We start from the raw sequence: 16,484 nt of genomic DNA, 5'->3' as shown, positions 1-16,484 counted from the left end.
ATGTAGAATATAATTGTCTTAATACAATAACTAAGAAAATGCCAGGAAGGCTTTGTCAACCAGTGTGACGAAAATGTGTCAAACTGTATAAAACCAGTGTATGGTGCCCCATGATCGCATTAATGTACACAGCTATGATTTAATAATAAACAAACAAACAAATAAAATACTATTTAGCATGTTCCAGACATGGAACATGTCTTTAAGAGTTTATTTGCATTATCTTATTTAATTTAAAAACGGAGGTCATGAAATTATACGTGTTTATTTCTCTTAACATCTTGTAACCTAAACTTTTTCTTGAGAGCATTTAATCACAATGGCTGCTTAAACAGTTATGGTGTCATGGCTGGTTTCCTGGCTACTTATCCCTTTAAAAGTATAAACTCCCAAAGAGCAGAGGTGATACCTTTCCACTGCTTTAAACCCAGGACAAGCAAAGAGCTTTGTTCAAAACAAGTTCTTAAAACCTACTTTTGTTTGCTTCTTGTGCCAGATATTCTTAAAGTTGCAGGGGAGACTGGAAAACTTTCGAAGACTAAAGACAAGGGAATCAAGTGATTTACTTATCTAGATATATACTACTTTTAGAAGTAATTGTTTGGATTACATTACACAGGATGGGAGTTAATTATTTCCGTGAGCTGGAAGCAAATACATGTCATATAGTCGTGAGATTATATATGTTACATATAATATATGTGTATATATATTTAATTTCAGATAAATATGGGGGTACATATAATTAGGTGACATAGTTTGCTTTGTTAAGGTTAAAGTCTGGGTAGTATTGTGTCCTTCACCCAGGAAGTATGCAATATACCTTTGCAATGTATCCATTGGGTGGGGTGAGCTATATTTAAATGGGGGTGAAATTAGAATTGGTGATAAAAAATATATATTGATTGAATTAAAGAAGAAAGACTTCACAACTTTGTTTGTGTACCTTTATTCACACAAGGAATTATAGGAAATTCTTTCTCCTAGAGGCCCAGATAGCTCAGTTGGTAGAGCATCAGACTTTTAATCTGAGGGTCCAGGGTTCAAGTCCCTGTTCGGGCGTTACTGGTATCTTTTGGCATCTGTCCCAGGTACCGTTTTAGTCAGGACAGATTATGTAATCTGTTTCATAAAATTGTAGTATTGTAAAGATGACTGAAAGTTGGAAAGCTTTACAAATCCACAGCCAAATATTTCAGCACCCAAATAATTAAGCTTAGAAAAGATAGTGAGGTGAATACGTGGGACCTTTACAATGAGATAGCCCCAGATTTTGTGAAGAAAATTAACATGTAAGAGGCACCTTAGACCACATAGTCATTAACATTTTATTATTCCTGTTAGTCTGATTGTGAGTGCACAGAGTAACCTTATCTTGTTATTTACTTTTCCACTGTAGAGTTTATTTCACATAGGTGGGAATATGCTGATGAATTACCAATCTGTTATAACATGATATATAATATGTTCACATTTTGTCTTAGTATGTCTCTGACATTTGGTTATTATGAGTTAGTCTTGCAAGCCTGAAAATCTCTGGGTAAACTGAAAAATAATTTCTGTTTCTGCAAAGGAGAGGAACAGATTCTAAATGATGATAGCTGTAACAAGTATTAAGCATTCTCTGAGGAGCTACCTGAACAGTCTGGCAATCCAGTTGTCAAGCCTCTCCCCAAACCTTAATAGCATCTGCTTAACTGTTACAGATACATGTTTCTGAACTAGAGGCTGAGGGTCCAGAAGACACTAAGATGTTCCTATGCTTCAAGTTTGCATCAGAATGAACTGTTGAGCTAGCTGTCCTGCCATACAGATCCCCAAGGTCCAGACATTTTGGAGGAACTGCCAGGGCTGCCCAAGGAGTGTCCTCTCTTTTTCCAGCACAGGCTGGGCCAGAGAGGTTTAGTCTGCAGATAACTTTCAGTATGCGTGACTCCAGAAGGGATTATTCCAAATAATCCAAATTTGACATATTGATTGCCAAAAATAAGATAATGACAAAGAGTGTGAAAAGAAAACAGTATTATTTAATATGCAAATTAATTCGTTAATTTATTTGAGAAGTACTTGTTTTTCAGCTACTGTGCTAGGCACATGAAATATAGAAGTGGATAAAACAGATCAGATTCAGTGACAACTCTGATGAAATTTACAATTTAAGTGGGTGGGGAATAGACAATAAAGGCATTTAAAACATAAAAGGAAAAAGAAAGTATATAGTAACAAAATCTATGAAAAAAATAAACCAGGTTGAGGTGATGGGATGAGAGGCTGGTAAGTGACAGAAGAGATGGTTTATTAGTTTCCCAGGGCTGCCTTAACAAATTACCACAGACTGGGTGGCTTAAAACAACAGAAATTGATCTTCTTGCAGTTCTGGAGGATGAGTCCAATATCAAGGTATTGGTAGGGGCTGTGTTGCCTTTGGAGGCTCTAGGGAACAATCCTTTCTTGGCCCTTCATAGCTTCTGGTGACTAGCCCTCCTTGTATTCCTTGTCTTGTGGTAGCGTGACTTCAATCTCTATCTCTGTCTTCACATGACCTTTTTCCCTTTGTTTGTGTATCTCTGTCTTCATATGGTCTTCTGTGAAGACAGACATCCTAATCCAGTATAATTTCATTTTAACTTAACTACCAGTAATTACACTTGCAAAGGCCTTATTTCCAATTAAGATTGCATTTGTAGGTTCCAAGAGCCCAGGAATTTTTGCTGAACACTATTCAATGCAATATAGATGAGAAAGCTAGTTAGGACCAGATTATATAAGGAGAGATATGTAAAAGAAACATATGAAGAAGAAACAGCAAGACTTACTGGGAACATCGAATATCAGAGTACCCTCCCAAGAAGAAACTGAAATCAGAGGAACATGGAGGAAGGAGATTATGCATTAGAAAGTTATTATAATGCGGTGAAGGTTATGTTAACCAGTTTGATAAAAATATTTCAAATGGTATATAAAACCAGCACATTGTACCCCATGATTGCATTAATGTACACAGCTATGATTTTATAAAAAGAAAGAAAGAAAGTCATTACAGAAGAACTGAAGAAACAGACCAGCCAGAACTTCAGAAGGAGAGAGGTAGAACAAAGTTGAGCCTTAGTTTCTTGACGTCAGTGCAGTTCAGGGTTGGTGAAGTAGAGAAGGACAACGACCGTAACTTTATGGTGAAGGGCCAAGAACAGGAGCAAAAAGCACAACTGCCCCCTCTGAGGTTCGAACTCAGGACCTTCAGATTATGAGACTGACGCGCTGCCTACTGCGCTAAGGAGGCAGATGGCGAAGCTTTCTCATTATATATTTTTAGCACTGAATTTTACTTTAAAGCTATTTTAAATTTAGATTACTTCATCTCAAATTTCTGAATTGAAGTCCTCTTATGGAACGTTTTAAAAGTTCAACGGAGTCTAAAACGTTAATCAGATTGAAAAAAGTCGCTATTAAAAAAAAAAAGAAAGAAAAAAGTCGCTATTAATCAACATTGCTACTTTTGCCCCCCTCTCTCTGAGCTGATAGCCCCAGCTTTTTACATAAACGTCCTATCAATTTTGTCTCGATGGAACAAGAAACCAGACTGCTTCCTCCCTCACTGTTCCTATCTCCCTCCACACCAAGTCTTTTCCATCAGGAAAGTGTTCAAGTGTTTCCCATGGGAAACATACCGGTGATTAGAGTCTTAAACAACGGAAAAATTTCCTTTGACCGCAGCCCCAGTGTCCACCTATCGCTCACTCATTTGCTCCTGCACGAACTTCTTACAGGGCTGTCGGTCCCGGTTTTTAGAAAACGCCTTCCCAAGTCCCACTGGCTTTTCAACCCACTGCACTCTGACTGGATCACTCCTCCGGCTCTAGGAAGTCCAAAGAGAGAGCCGGGATATAAGGGACTCACTGGTTTAAAGTATACGGTGCTCTGGGTGCAAACTCTCGAGACTCTGCTAGTACGCGTATGTGAGAGCGGTAGTAATAGGTGCAGGAAGAGGTAAAAAAAAGCTGGTTTACCCTCTGTCTTGGTTCTCCAGAGCATTGTCCCGGTTTTAGCGCTCAAAGGCCCATTTCCCGGGAAGTTCTTCGTTGGATGTGAAAAGTCCAGGTTTTCGAGCTATGGGGGCGGTAGGTTGGAAAAAAACAAAAAAAGAACTCCACCTCCTACCCTACCCCTACCCAGAGCTTGTATGAAACACTGATTTTTTTTTTTTTTTACTGCTTGTCAATGGATAAGGCTTAGCATTATCTGTAGTTGTGCCTTGGCCGCTGATGATGGCAACCACGATTTTCGGTTCACGATAAACCCATACATCACTGAAAATATCTCATAAGTTGTTTTAATAACAGGAGATATTGTGCAACTGGATTTTGGAAAATAAATAATCAAAACAGAACATACTGTATAATATTCAAGAAAGAATTTGGATATGAGAGTATCTAGGGAGACTGATTCTCAAAAATTTGGGATAAGACAGGCAACACTTTTAAAGGTTTTTTCGTGTCCCCAAAATGACATCAATGCTCAGTTGAAAGTAACATTGAGCATAGTAGAAAAGACAGGCTTTATTTTATGGGTCCCTTAATTATTCTTATTCTTGATTTAGAGGTTGCAACCCGTGGGCACAAAAAAAAAAAAAGAAAAAAAAAGTAAAAAGGAAATTTTGATGCCGTGTTTTGTCTCCTTCCAATGCAGACCTGATTTTGTCACATGACCTTGCTCTCCCTACAATATATCAAGTGATGGGTCAAATCAACGGTTACAGAACAACAACAACAACAACAAATCCCCTGTCTCTTAAGTACTTTAATTTGAAAGATGACATTGAAAACCATCTTCTCGATATGTATGAAGACTTAATAAAACCACTGAAAACATACAACAAACCATTTTGATATCTTGGTCAAATACAAGTTCTACCTTGTTCATTTATCTGCATTATCAGGCAGACAGAGCAAATGTAAATTTTGCAAACTCCATTCAGACTATAAACTTCTTATCAAAGAAAGTGAAAAAATCATATATGCTAATGTTTTGTACACCTTGTACTCAAATGCTGAAAAAGGATTGTAATTCCTTATGTGCGATATTGAAGCTTTTGTGGTTTATTGAGGTTTATCGTAACTTTTTAGTTTCCTCAAAATGAGCAGAAGCACTTAATGATATTTTTTACTTTATAGAAATAGAAGGAAATAGTTTTCTTAGATGTGTGCCTAAAAGATGGAAATCAAAATTGCTGGCCATTGAAAAGATATTGAAATGTAGCTTTTTATATAATCACATTTTCTTTTTTTTTTTTGTAGTTTTTGGCTGAGGCCAGGTTTGAACCCAGCATATGGGGTCAGCGCCCTACTCCTTGAGCCACAGGCACCACCCTAAAATCACATTTTCAGAGTGTGGGACAAGGGAAATGCCCATCACTAATTTGAAAATATGTTGAGGGTAAAAATGGAGAAAAGGACTACAGTAAAATAGAAATTTATACTGTCATTTGTTTGATATTATCAAAAAGCAAAATTTCAACAAATTTAGTTTAATGATCTAATTGGTTATTATTAACAATTCACGAATCAGGCAACATCTCATCTATAAAATAGAAAGATGCTCTGATGAGCCCAGCAGAGAGGTGGCTTTATGGGTAGAAAAGGCTGAAGAAACATAAATAAGGAACAAGTACATTGATCATTTCAAAGTTACTTTCCTTACACGGTTAAAACAGAGGGTACTTTCTTACTATGCTGACTTTTTACTATTGGTTATAGTTAATCTCTTGGTTTTCTGGAAAGCTGGATGAATTTAAAGTTCAGTTTTGTGAACTAAAATTTCCCAGCTGATTGAATGGACCCCCTCTTGGCCCAGGGGATCCCAGAAAAACCCTGAAGCTGAGTTGTTGACCATGCTAAGGGAGGCCAGATAAGCGTCATCATGCCCCACTTCCATTTTGGAGATGGTCTTTCTAACATTAAGATACTAAATTATTTATAGGCCTATGGGTATAAGACAAAAGTTAAACTGAATCTACAAGTAAATTGATGGCTTGACTTTCAGTGTGGTTTGTCTCTGATTAACAGACATCCTTATCTTAAGTTACAATTTTCTAAGCCTTTAGAGTAAGCTTCATTTCTTTAACCAATTAGAAATCAAAGAATCTTTGGAAATGCCTAAACTGTAAGCCCTCCTGACCCTCTCTTGCTTTGAAATATCCTGCCTTACCAGGTCAAACCACTGCATATCTTCCATATTGACTTATACATGATCTTACTTGTAATTCTTTTCTCTATGAATATATAAAACCAAACTGTAACCTAGATCACAAATACATTTTCTTAAGGCCATGTGCTCCAGGCCAGTCACACACATTTGGCTCAAAATGAACCTCTTTAAATTATTTTGCAGAGTTTAGATTTTTTTCCATTAATATCTTCATTACTTGGTGCCCAGCACAAATGACTCCTCCAGTTTGGTCTGGTTTATTGGGCCTAGTGTAAGAGCTCAGTCCAAAACTATGGAATCATACAAATTTTAGCAATATTATGTTGTATAGATTCTGACACAAACCTCATATGCCAAAAAAATTCTATTTTTTTGAAATGAGACTGCTTCAGAATGCAAAAAAAAAAGGAAAGAAAGAACGAGAAGAAAAGTACTAGAAAAGGCAGACAAGTTAAATAGAAATTTATTAATTTTTTTACTAAAAGTAGAACTCATGTGAAGTGTAAGTTTTATTTCAGAAATAGTAATTACTGATATATTTTCAAAACATTTTTCCTGAGACAAAAAGATTTAACTTATGATGACATTCGATATTCAATGTGCTTTGGAGTATTTAAAAATTATGGACACCTTCATATGTGTATGATATGATGAATTTATATATGCAAATGACCTGATTAATAAACAGCTAGCCAACAAGACAAGCCTGTAGATTCAAACTAGATGACATTTTAGGGAAGCTATATACTAATTCCAACTAGCCTAAAAACTTGCTGTTGCCAGTAAATAAATTCTTGAATATTTAATGTTCAATTGCTTTCATTGAGAGTGTATTTAATATAATTTCATTAGAATGATATCAGAAATCTAAGTTATATGAGCTTGATAAGAGCAGAATTTCAGGTTAAAGTGTATTTTATCTTTGAGTTTATTCAGATTTAGCACTATAACTAGTCCTACTATTAATTACTATTAATTATCATTATTAACTAGTCACATTATTGTTTTGTTAAATAACACATTTATGCAGCATAAAAGCAAGTAAAGCAAAATAATACATAATTTCAAACATTTATTTTTTATATTTTATATAAAAGTATTAACACATGTATGTAATTACGTATAACACACGTATGTATATATATATATATGAGGGACATCTGTTATGGCTATGTTTCAACTGGCTCTTTAAAACCAAAGAACCAGTTGAAACACATGGCACTCTACTGAAGGCAGTAAAGTGAGACTCTGTCTCTACAAAATAAATAAATAAATAAAGTTAAACACCCAAAACAACTGCTTCACCAAAGTTTAGATAAACACTATGAAAAAAAAAAAGAATTAAGAAGAGGTCCCAGTAAGCTTCAAGAACAAAGTCTGGCTTGCCAGATGAAAATGGATAATTTCTGATAGACAATAACAGTCTGTAAATGACTGGAGGGAACAGGATAGTTGTGTTAAAACCTTACCAGTTTCATTGCCTGCTGCTCAAGAGGAAGCAGTACGCTGAGACAATAGGGTTACAGCAGAGAAAGAGTTTAATATCACAGACAGCCATGTGAGGAGACAGGAGGAATTCCTTAAATCTTACTCACCAAGAGTTTGGGTTTTTTAAAGATAGTTTGGTGGGCAAAGGGCTAGGTAATTGGATCTGCTGGATGGCAGGGTTTGGGGTGGAACCATGGTGCGGGCCATTGGTCTGGGTGAATCAGCCAGCCCTCTAGAATTTATATATATATATATATATATATACATATTTATGTGTGTATATAAATAAATAAAAGCCTGGAAGGTATCTCAAAAACTAGCCCTACATTTTATAAGGGTAATGTTAACCATGGGAGTAATTAAGAAAGTTAAGAATCTTTATGACCATAGGCTATGTGACTCTTGAGTAGCAATTATAGGAAAGCAAACAAGAGAACAATGGCTGATATACTCTACACCTTTGAAGAGTTCAGGGTCTACCACAGTTTCTACTTTGTGGCCTTTTATTAATTTAACAAAGGGTAGTTTCAGTCACAATAACTATTCTTTCTTTTCAGATACTCACTCTTTGGGTCATGAGATTGCTCCTGCCTTAATAATATAATTCTAGCAAACCCCAGAGAAGTTCTGGTTTCATTTCTCCTGTGAGGAGGATTAAGAGAGGCCATCTCATAAACTTGAGGCTTGTATACTTCAGCTTTTTCATTAACATTGTCAATGGAAAATAACCCAAACTCTATAAAATAATTTAAAGAGGATTATTCTGAGCCAAATATATTCAAAGATGGCCCAGAGAGCCACATTCAAGAAGACTTCAGCAAGTGGTCTTAGCATGGTTGTGTTACAATTTAGTTTTATACATTTCAGGGAGACTGGTATTACACATAAAACATAAATCAATTCATGAAAGGCATACAGTAGTTTGGTCAGAAAAGGCAGGGCACCTTTGATTCTAATTGGTTAAAGAAATGAAGCTTCGTCTAAAGCCTTAAAATGTTTAAGTTAAGATAAGGATGTCTTTTATTCAGAAACAGGCCACTGGACATATAACAGATACATACCTAGAGCAGTGGTTCTCAACCTTCCCAATGCCATGACCCTTTAATACAATTCCTCATGTTGTGGTGACCCCCCAACCATAAAATTATTTTCATTGCTACTTCATAACTGTAATTTTGCTACTGTTATGAATCATAATGTAAATATCTGATCGCAGGATGTATTTAGGCAACTCATGTGAAAGGGCTGTTCAACCCCAAAAGAGGTCTTGACCCACAGGATGAGAACCACTGACCTAGACTCAAGTGATCTATTAAGTAAATGCATGACCTGTAGGTATGATTTAACTGTTGTCTTACATGGCCTTTGGCTTGTTAATGATTTTTGTATCTTATTGCTACAAAACAAACAAACAAACAAAAAAAAAAAACCCACCAAAAGTGGAGGGAGCATGATGAGGCATGTTTGACCTCCCTTCTTGGTCATACTCATCTCTCTGTTCAGAAGGACGCTTTCCTGTCTCCTCACAGTCTTTTAGGTAAAGTTCAGAGTATTTAGCATTGTCAAGATATACGGTTCAGTGTCTTCTCATGTAGTGGCTTGTGGTAGAAGAATAATGAGCTCTCACTCAAAATATTCACTTCCTAATCTCTGGAAACTGTAATTATGTTACCTAACACGGCAAAGGAACTTTGCAGATGTGATTTAAATTAAGTATCTTGAGAAAGAGAAAGGGGCCTGGACACAGTGACTCATGTCTGTAATCCCAACACTTTGGGAGGCCAAACTGGGAAAATCATTTGGGGCCAGGTGTTTGAGACCAGCCTGGGCAATATAATGAGACAAAGAAATTTAGAAAAATTAGCCAGGCATAGTGGTGTGTGCCTGTAGTCCCAGCCACTCCAGAACCTGAGGTAGGAGGACTGCTTGAGTCCAGGAGTTCAAGGCTTCAGTGAGCTATAATCACAACTGTACTCCAACATGAGTGACAGAGTGAGACCCTGTGTCGAGAGAGAAAGAAAGAGAAGGAGAAGCAGAAGAGTAGGTTAGAGTGATGTGATTTGAGGACTTCACCCACCATTGCTGGCTTTGAAGAACCAAGAAAGGCAAGAGCCTTGGAAGCTGGGTATGACCATTAACTTACAGCCAGCAAGAAAATAGAAACTTGGGTCCTACAGCTCCATATAAATTAATTTTGTCAATAGCCAGAATGAACAGGAAACAGATTCTCTGCTGCATCCAACAGAAATGAATGCAGCCTGCTAATACCTTGATTTTAGCTCAGTGAGACTATACCAGACTTCTGTCTTATGAAACTCTAATATAATAAATTTATGTTTTTAAAAACCACTACATTTATGTAAAGTGTTATGACAGCTGTAGAAAACTAACACATGGTTTAAAATACCAACCATTTTATTATCTCCCGTGATTCTATGGATTGACTGCGTTCATCTGGGCAATCTTGCTTCATGTGATATCAGCAAGTACTTCACAACTGTACTCCAACATGAGTGACAGAGTGAAACCCTGTGTCAAGAGAGAGAAAGAAAGAGAGGGAGAAGCAGAAGAGTAGCTTAGAGGGTCTCAGGGTCTCCCTCTGTCACTCATGTTGGAGTACAGTAAGCCATTCAAAATGGCTTACTCATATAATATAACTGGTAGTGGCAGTAGATGTTGGTCACTTGCTAGGAGCTTAGCTGAGACCGTTACTCAGAGTGCCTAGCCATGGACTTTCCGTGTGCCTTCGTAGGTTTGGTTCTGAGAAGGAGCATATGGAGATTTACCCTTCTAAGAAACTAGATCAGAAGGTGTAATATCTCTTAAGGCTCAGGCCTGGAACGGGTACAGTGTCACTTCTGTGAAATTCTATTGGATTACCCAAGATTCACTGTGGGAATAGGCTACAAATGGGTGTGATTGCTGAGAGATGGACCACATTGAGGTCAGATGCTAGCTACCACATGAGGTAACTCTTATCTTTTTCCTCTTGGTTTCTGAACCTTGGATTTTCTGTTCAGGACTAATCGAATTAGGAAGTAGTGATTTTCCTAGTCGTTCACTTCTTTTCAGCTTTGCTCCTGCTAGTGCTTCATGCAGAGGATCTTTCCATTCCCTTCTTTACCAGACCAATTAAAGCTCATCTTTAAGACACATTTCAGCTATCATCTCCTCCACTAAACCATTCCTATCTCAGGTCAGGTGCCTATACTGGTGACCCTGTATACAACACCCTGATCTTACACCTGTGGAATCACACCTGTGGATCAGCAACATGGACCTAACCTGGGAGTTTCACAGAAATGCAGACCATTTAGACCCAACCCTAGACTTACAGCGTTAAAATCTGAATTTTAGCAAAATCCCCAGGTGATTTCGTATACTTACTGAAGTTTGCGAAGCACATTCAACACAGTCCTTCACTATCCCTTATTCAATTTATGGCTGCTTGTTTGACCATTTTGTAAAGATTATGAGCACAACACAGTAAGGGTTGCTCAGTTACATCTTGGCCAGTGCTTTCTGGCTTTCTGCGTCTCTTCGGTTCGGTTCTATCAACTACTCTTGCAATCTAGAACGGCACTGGGCTGGACAGTAAGGGAACGAGGGGTGGATCCTGCCTCTCAGCACACACAGTCGGCGGCCGCCGCTTCAAGGCCCTGGCTGAAGCCACGCCAAGCGCCCGGCGCTGCGATGCGCGTGTGCAATCCCAGCTCCCGGGGAGGCTGAAGTCGTCATCGTGAGTGCTCCGGGGTTCCGGGGTACGGCGCTGTATGAAGCAGACGTCCGCATCGAGCCTGGCACCAACGTGGGATTCCCAGGGGATCCTGGGGGTACCAGGTTGTCTAAGGAAGGAGGACCCGGCCCAGGCCGGACGCGGGGCAGGTCAAACTCCCTGTGTTGGGCTGCGGTGGGACTGCGCCTGCGAGCAGTGTCTGCAGTTCCGCTCGGGATATCTGACGAAACCCGGTCTCTTCTGTTGCGTCCTTTGTCAGGATTTCCTTCTTTAAAATTCCCACTGTTGTTTTTGCTGTATGAGAACCACATGGCTTCACGGTGGGGCTTGTAGATGCTACCTTTTGCTCAGTCTTCAGTTTTTGCACACAGAGAAAGGTTATACAGTCTGTACTCCAACAAACTCTTCTTAGTGGCTTATTATTCTGGAGATTTCTCCATGCTGCACTCTTCCTCTCCGAAAACAGCAAGGTAATATAGTCTATATTGCACTTTGCAAACACATGCATAAGAGTTTGGCAAAGATCTTTGCTTGGCCAAACTTAGTCAGGGTTCTGAATCTTCTGCTAAGTTCATCTATGGACTTCCTGGTAAAATCTTGTGTTAGCAAAGATCCCTGCCAAGTAAGTTAAGCAAGAATCCCCTATCCTGGTTGTCCCTTCATCCTCGAAATCTGATCAGGTTCCCCGGAGGGCTTCACTATCCCGCATGTGATGACCCTGGCCTGTATTCAGCAAGAATCCTGTTAGATCTATTTACTAGATCCCTTACTTCCTACTTTCCTATCCATTACTCGCCCCCACACCCATAGTTGGCTATAAATTTCCAGTTGCTCATGCTATATTCAGAATAGAGCCCACTCTGTCTTCCCTACTGCAAGATCTCCTTGCAGTGGTCCCTACACCTGTCTTGATGATCCTGAGTAAAGTCTTCCTTACTATGCTTTTCAAGTATCATCCAGTTTTTTTTTCTTTAACAAATTGCATTGCATAACAACTTTATATCAAAGAGAGAGATATGCAACAGATCTGAATTTCCTTACCACACAAAAACTTGTATACAAATATTCTTACTGGACTGGAAAAAAGACCTAAAAAGTCATTTAACTAAAGACAATATACAGATGGCATATAAGCACATGAAAATGTTTTTCAATATCCTTCGCACAAGGGAAATGCAAATTACAACCACAATGAGATTACACTATACACCTACTAGAATAGCTAAAATAAAAACTAGTAGCAAGACCAAATGCTGATAAGGCTGTATACATTGTTGGTCGGAATGTGAAATGATGTAGCTACTCTAGAAAACAAGCAGCAATTTCTTTAAAAACTTAAATGTGCAAGTACCATAGCACCTAGAACTTGTACTCCAGGGCATTTATCTTGGAGAAATGAAGGTTTATATTCACACAAAATCCTGTACACAAATGTTTATGAAAGCTTTATTTATAATAGTAAAAAGCTGGAAAGGATGAAAATGTCTTTCAATGGGCAAATGTTCAAACATATTGGTAAATTCACACTACAGAGTAACTACTGAGCAATGAAAAGTAAAAAACTATTGGTAGACTCAGCAACCTAGATGAATCTCTGCAAAAAGCCAGTGAGTGCAAAAATGCCAATCCCCACATGTTTTATAATGTATGATTCCATTTATATAACTTTTTTTTGAGACAGAGTCTCATTTTGTCACCCTCGGTAGAGTAGTGTGGCATCATAGCTCACAGCAACATCAAACTCTTGGGCTCTAGCGGATTCTCTTGCCTCAGCCTCCCAAGTAGCTGAGAGTACAGGTGCCAACCACAACACCCAGCTATTTTTAGAGACGGGGTCTCACTCTTGCCCAGTGCTAGGTTTAGGAGTGTGAGCCCCTGCACCCCAGTTTATATAACATTTTTGAAATGACAGAATTATAGAAGTGAAAAACAGATTAGTGGTTGCCAAAGGTTGAGACAAGGGCAAGAGGAAAGTGAGTGAGGCTATAAAAGGACACCATGAAAGATCCATGTGGTAATGGAAATCTTCTATATCGTTATCAATATCAATATCCTGATGAGGATATTATATTATTTGTAAGATGTTATCACTGGATCAATTAGGTAAAGGGGATATAGGATCTCTATGTTATTTCTTACAACTGCATGTGAATCTATACTTATCTAAAACTTAAAAATTTAATTTAAAAAGACAGAGGTCAGGACCCTGAGAAGTAACCATTTCTAAAGAGACATTAAAAGGGAGGTGAAGGCTGAAATGGAGCAGCCAGAGAGTGTAGAAAAAAAGAGGGAGGAGCTGAGTCCCAAGCTCCAAAGGAAGATTACTTCATGAATTGTCAATGGGTTTGCATACCATGCACAATTTAGTGTAGGACCAAAAAAGACCCAAGACATTTGAAAGTTCGGAATTTTACTAATGGTCACTGAAAATGGAATGCAGACATCAGCTGAGGGATAAGCAATTGATGAGGCAAGGCAGTGGAGAATAATGCTGTTCTTGCAATAAGTTTGGTGGTCAGGGGAATGAGTCTGGGACAGTACATGAAGGCAAGACACGAGGGCATATCTTCTGTGGGTTTTTTTTTTTTTCCATCTAAAAATGGAGATTGAGGCATTCTGTAGTTTAAAGAGAGGCAGGTAAGGAAGAGAGCAATGAAAAGACACATGGGCAGAATGGAATGGGAAGAGGGGTCAAAAGATTGGGATATGCCAAGAACTAGCAAATTAGGAGATTGGGGAAAGGAGCATGAGGGAATACCCTGGCGCTCTCTCCTTCAAGCCTCAGCATTTCCCTTCCTCTTCTAGCAGGAAGCCACCTCTTTAATTAAACTCAACTTAGGTGACTCCCTTGTTCCAGGAATCTTTCTTTCAGTTCCCCTGCCATACCTCTATATATCCCTTCGGAGTTGCAAAGGAGTTCACTTAATAAATATTTATTGAGAGAACATAGATTTAAAACAAAGGTAATTGGTATTTCTTATATTAAACTTCTCTCTTCCACATCTATTTGGATGGCCAGTGCCTTTCGTATTAGGAGCTGGCAGAGCGTAAGACTGGGGATAAAGGAGGGCTCATGAAATATAAAGAACAGAAGAAAGAAGTCCTTTGTGATTTGACTTTGGCTTATGGCTGTTGTTTAACTCCATGGGAAGGAAAAAGAGGTATGTTTGGTAGAATAAGTAGAAGAGAGTTCAAATCAGGAAAGAAGGTATCTAAATATTACAAAGAGAGACAAGTGACTTTCCTTCAGCACATTTGGCTCTTTTATCCAGAGGGATTTTGAAACCCACACCCAGGGTTTTCTTACGTGAACAGTTGTTTGATCACACAGTTCTCTTGTGTCTTATTTTATGAGTTTTAGAAAAATGTGTCCCATTATTTCGTTTTAAGAAGTATTCTGTATTTGTAGAGGTAAAGTTTAATGTTAAGCGATTATGGAGACTAAAAGTGAAATCCCTCGTGCCGAAACCCGGGATCGAACCAGGGACCTTTAGATCTTCAGTCTAACGCTCTCCCAACTGAGCTATTTCGGCTTCGCCCACAGCGCTTTAAAATAAAGTGTAATGACTTTAATCTCTTCCGTCTTTCTAGTTCCTAAATACTAGGCGTTTACTTAAAAAAAAAAAATAGCAAGTACTCCGTAGGAATCAAAAACAGATTTAAAATTGTTTCTGTCTTCAAAAGGTTCACCATTTTATGAGGAGAAAGGCAAGAAGACAATTTACACATTAATGTTACAATTTATCTCTTGGTGAATCCACATACCGAAGCGAATGAAGCTCCACCACCTGCTACAGGCTTTCTAAATTAGTGTACTTTGCGTTGCCACATGTCCTGTAGTCCCAGTTTTATTGGCTAATGTAAAACAAGTTAGTGCACGGCGGTGTGCAGGCATACGGAAGAACTGGAAACAGGAAACACGGGCTGTATGGAGTTGTAGATTCATAAATCTGAATCAGAACCCAGCAAATATCTTCCCTGGTGGTCTAGTGGTTAGGATTCGGCGCTCTCACCGCCGCGGCCCGGGTTCGATTCCCGGTCAGGGAAAGTGACATTTTGGGGCAAGTAAAAAAAAAAATCTAGTAAATCAAAGTAAACGTTATATTGTATATATAAAAAGTAAACATTACACTGTACGTGATTTTCTCTTTTCACATAAGGCGTGTTCTGCCTACTCTGCGCCTATCTGCGCCTAACTTTGTATGCTCAAAATAAATCATGAAATTTTCGTAGACCAAGTGGCTGGCACTGTTCTAAGCACTTTAAAAAATGTTAACTTATTTCAGTTGAGTAATTAATTCAGTAAGTGGGAAATTTCGGAGGCGATTGATTGACTTTAGAAATCGATTGTTGAGATTAACATAACACGTTGGAAAGACAGTCATGAAGATGAGAGGGAAGGAGTGGGAAAGTAGTTTCCGGAATAACTCTCTGTGCTAAGCTTCTGAAGCCCCGAGAGCCGCGGGGCTTTAAACACTTACTCCGTCTCCCTCGGATTTTCTCAGTTCCAGAAATACCTACACAATAACTGTAAATCCTGGGCCAATGGGGTTTCCGGACTGCTTAATCTGTCTGGCGCCTCAGCGTGTCTTCCCCTATGAACGTACCAATTACCTGTTTTTTTCCTAGGAAAAGGAATAGGGAAAGGTCATACTATCGAAGAGAAATACCTGTCACAAAGCTGAGAAACAGGCAACCTATGTATTCAGTATCTCTGAATGCACGTCTGAGAAATTTATTGATAAACTACCTGAGAAACAGCAACCTATTATTTTTCTGACTTTTCACGAGATTTGGTGTTTCTGTGCTAATTGATTCCCGTCTAATAGTCTTGAGCATGAATCATTGTTACTTGGTGTCAATCTAAAAATAATCAAAATAATGCAGTTAAATGAGTTTATTCAAGCACAAAGTGTGAGGGCCATGCAAGCAAACATGAACACCAAAGAATGGTGATCAGTACTCCCGGTGAAGGGAAAAGTGAGGATCGTTATTGTAGGCAAAAACGGAGGTGCTGAATAGAATTACATTTTCCATACAAGGCTAACACAGATAC

The 16,484-nt window shown here is 38.5% G+C and overlaps 4 non-coding genes across 4 annotated transcripts; 2 read left to right on the top strand and 2 right to left on the bottom strand.

The window, feature by feature from the left end:
• The first annotated feature begins 989 nt into the window (after window positions 1–989).
• Window positions 990–1,062, top strand: TRNAK-UUU (transfer RNA lysine (anticodon UUU)). Its single transcript has one exon. It is a non-coding gene; the product is annotated as a tRNA-Lys (tRNA).
• Window positions 1,063–3,207: 2,145 nt separating this feature from the next.
• On the bottom strand, window positions 3,208–3,280 carry TRNAM-CAU (transfer RNA methionine (anticodon CAU)). The gene has a single exon. It is a non-coding gene; the product is annotated as a tRNA-Met (tRNA).
• An 11,608-nt stretch (window positions 3,281–14,888) lies between these two features.
• Window positions 14,889–14,961, bottom strand: TRNAF-GAA (transfer RNA phenylalanine (anticodon GAA)). The gene has a single exon. It is a non-coding gene; the product is annotated as a tRNA-Phe (tRNA).
• Window positions 14,962–15,403: 442 nt separating this feature from the next.
• On the top strand, window positions 15,404–15,475 carry TRNAE-CUC (transfer RNA glutamic acid (anticodon CUC)). The gene has a single exon. It is a non-coding gene; the product is annotated as a tRNA-Glu (tRNA).
• The last annotated feature ends 1,009 nt before the right edge of the window (window positions 15,476–16,484 follow it).

Source organism: Nycticebus coucang, chromosome 9, assembly GCF_027406575.1.
Source record: "Nycticebus coucang isolate mNycCou1 chromosome 9, mNycCou1.pri, whole genome shotgun sequence".
Taxonomy (NCBI): Eukaryota; Metazoa; Chordata; class Mammalia; order Primates; family Lorisidae; genus Nycticebus; species Nycticebus coucang.
This window is presented reverse-complemented; position numbering and strand designations above follow the sequence as displayed.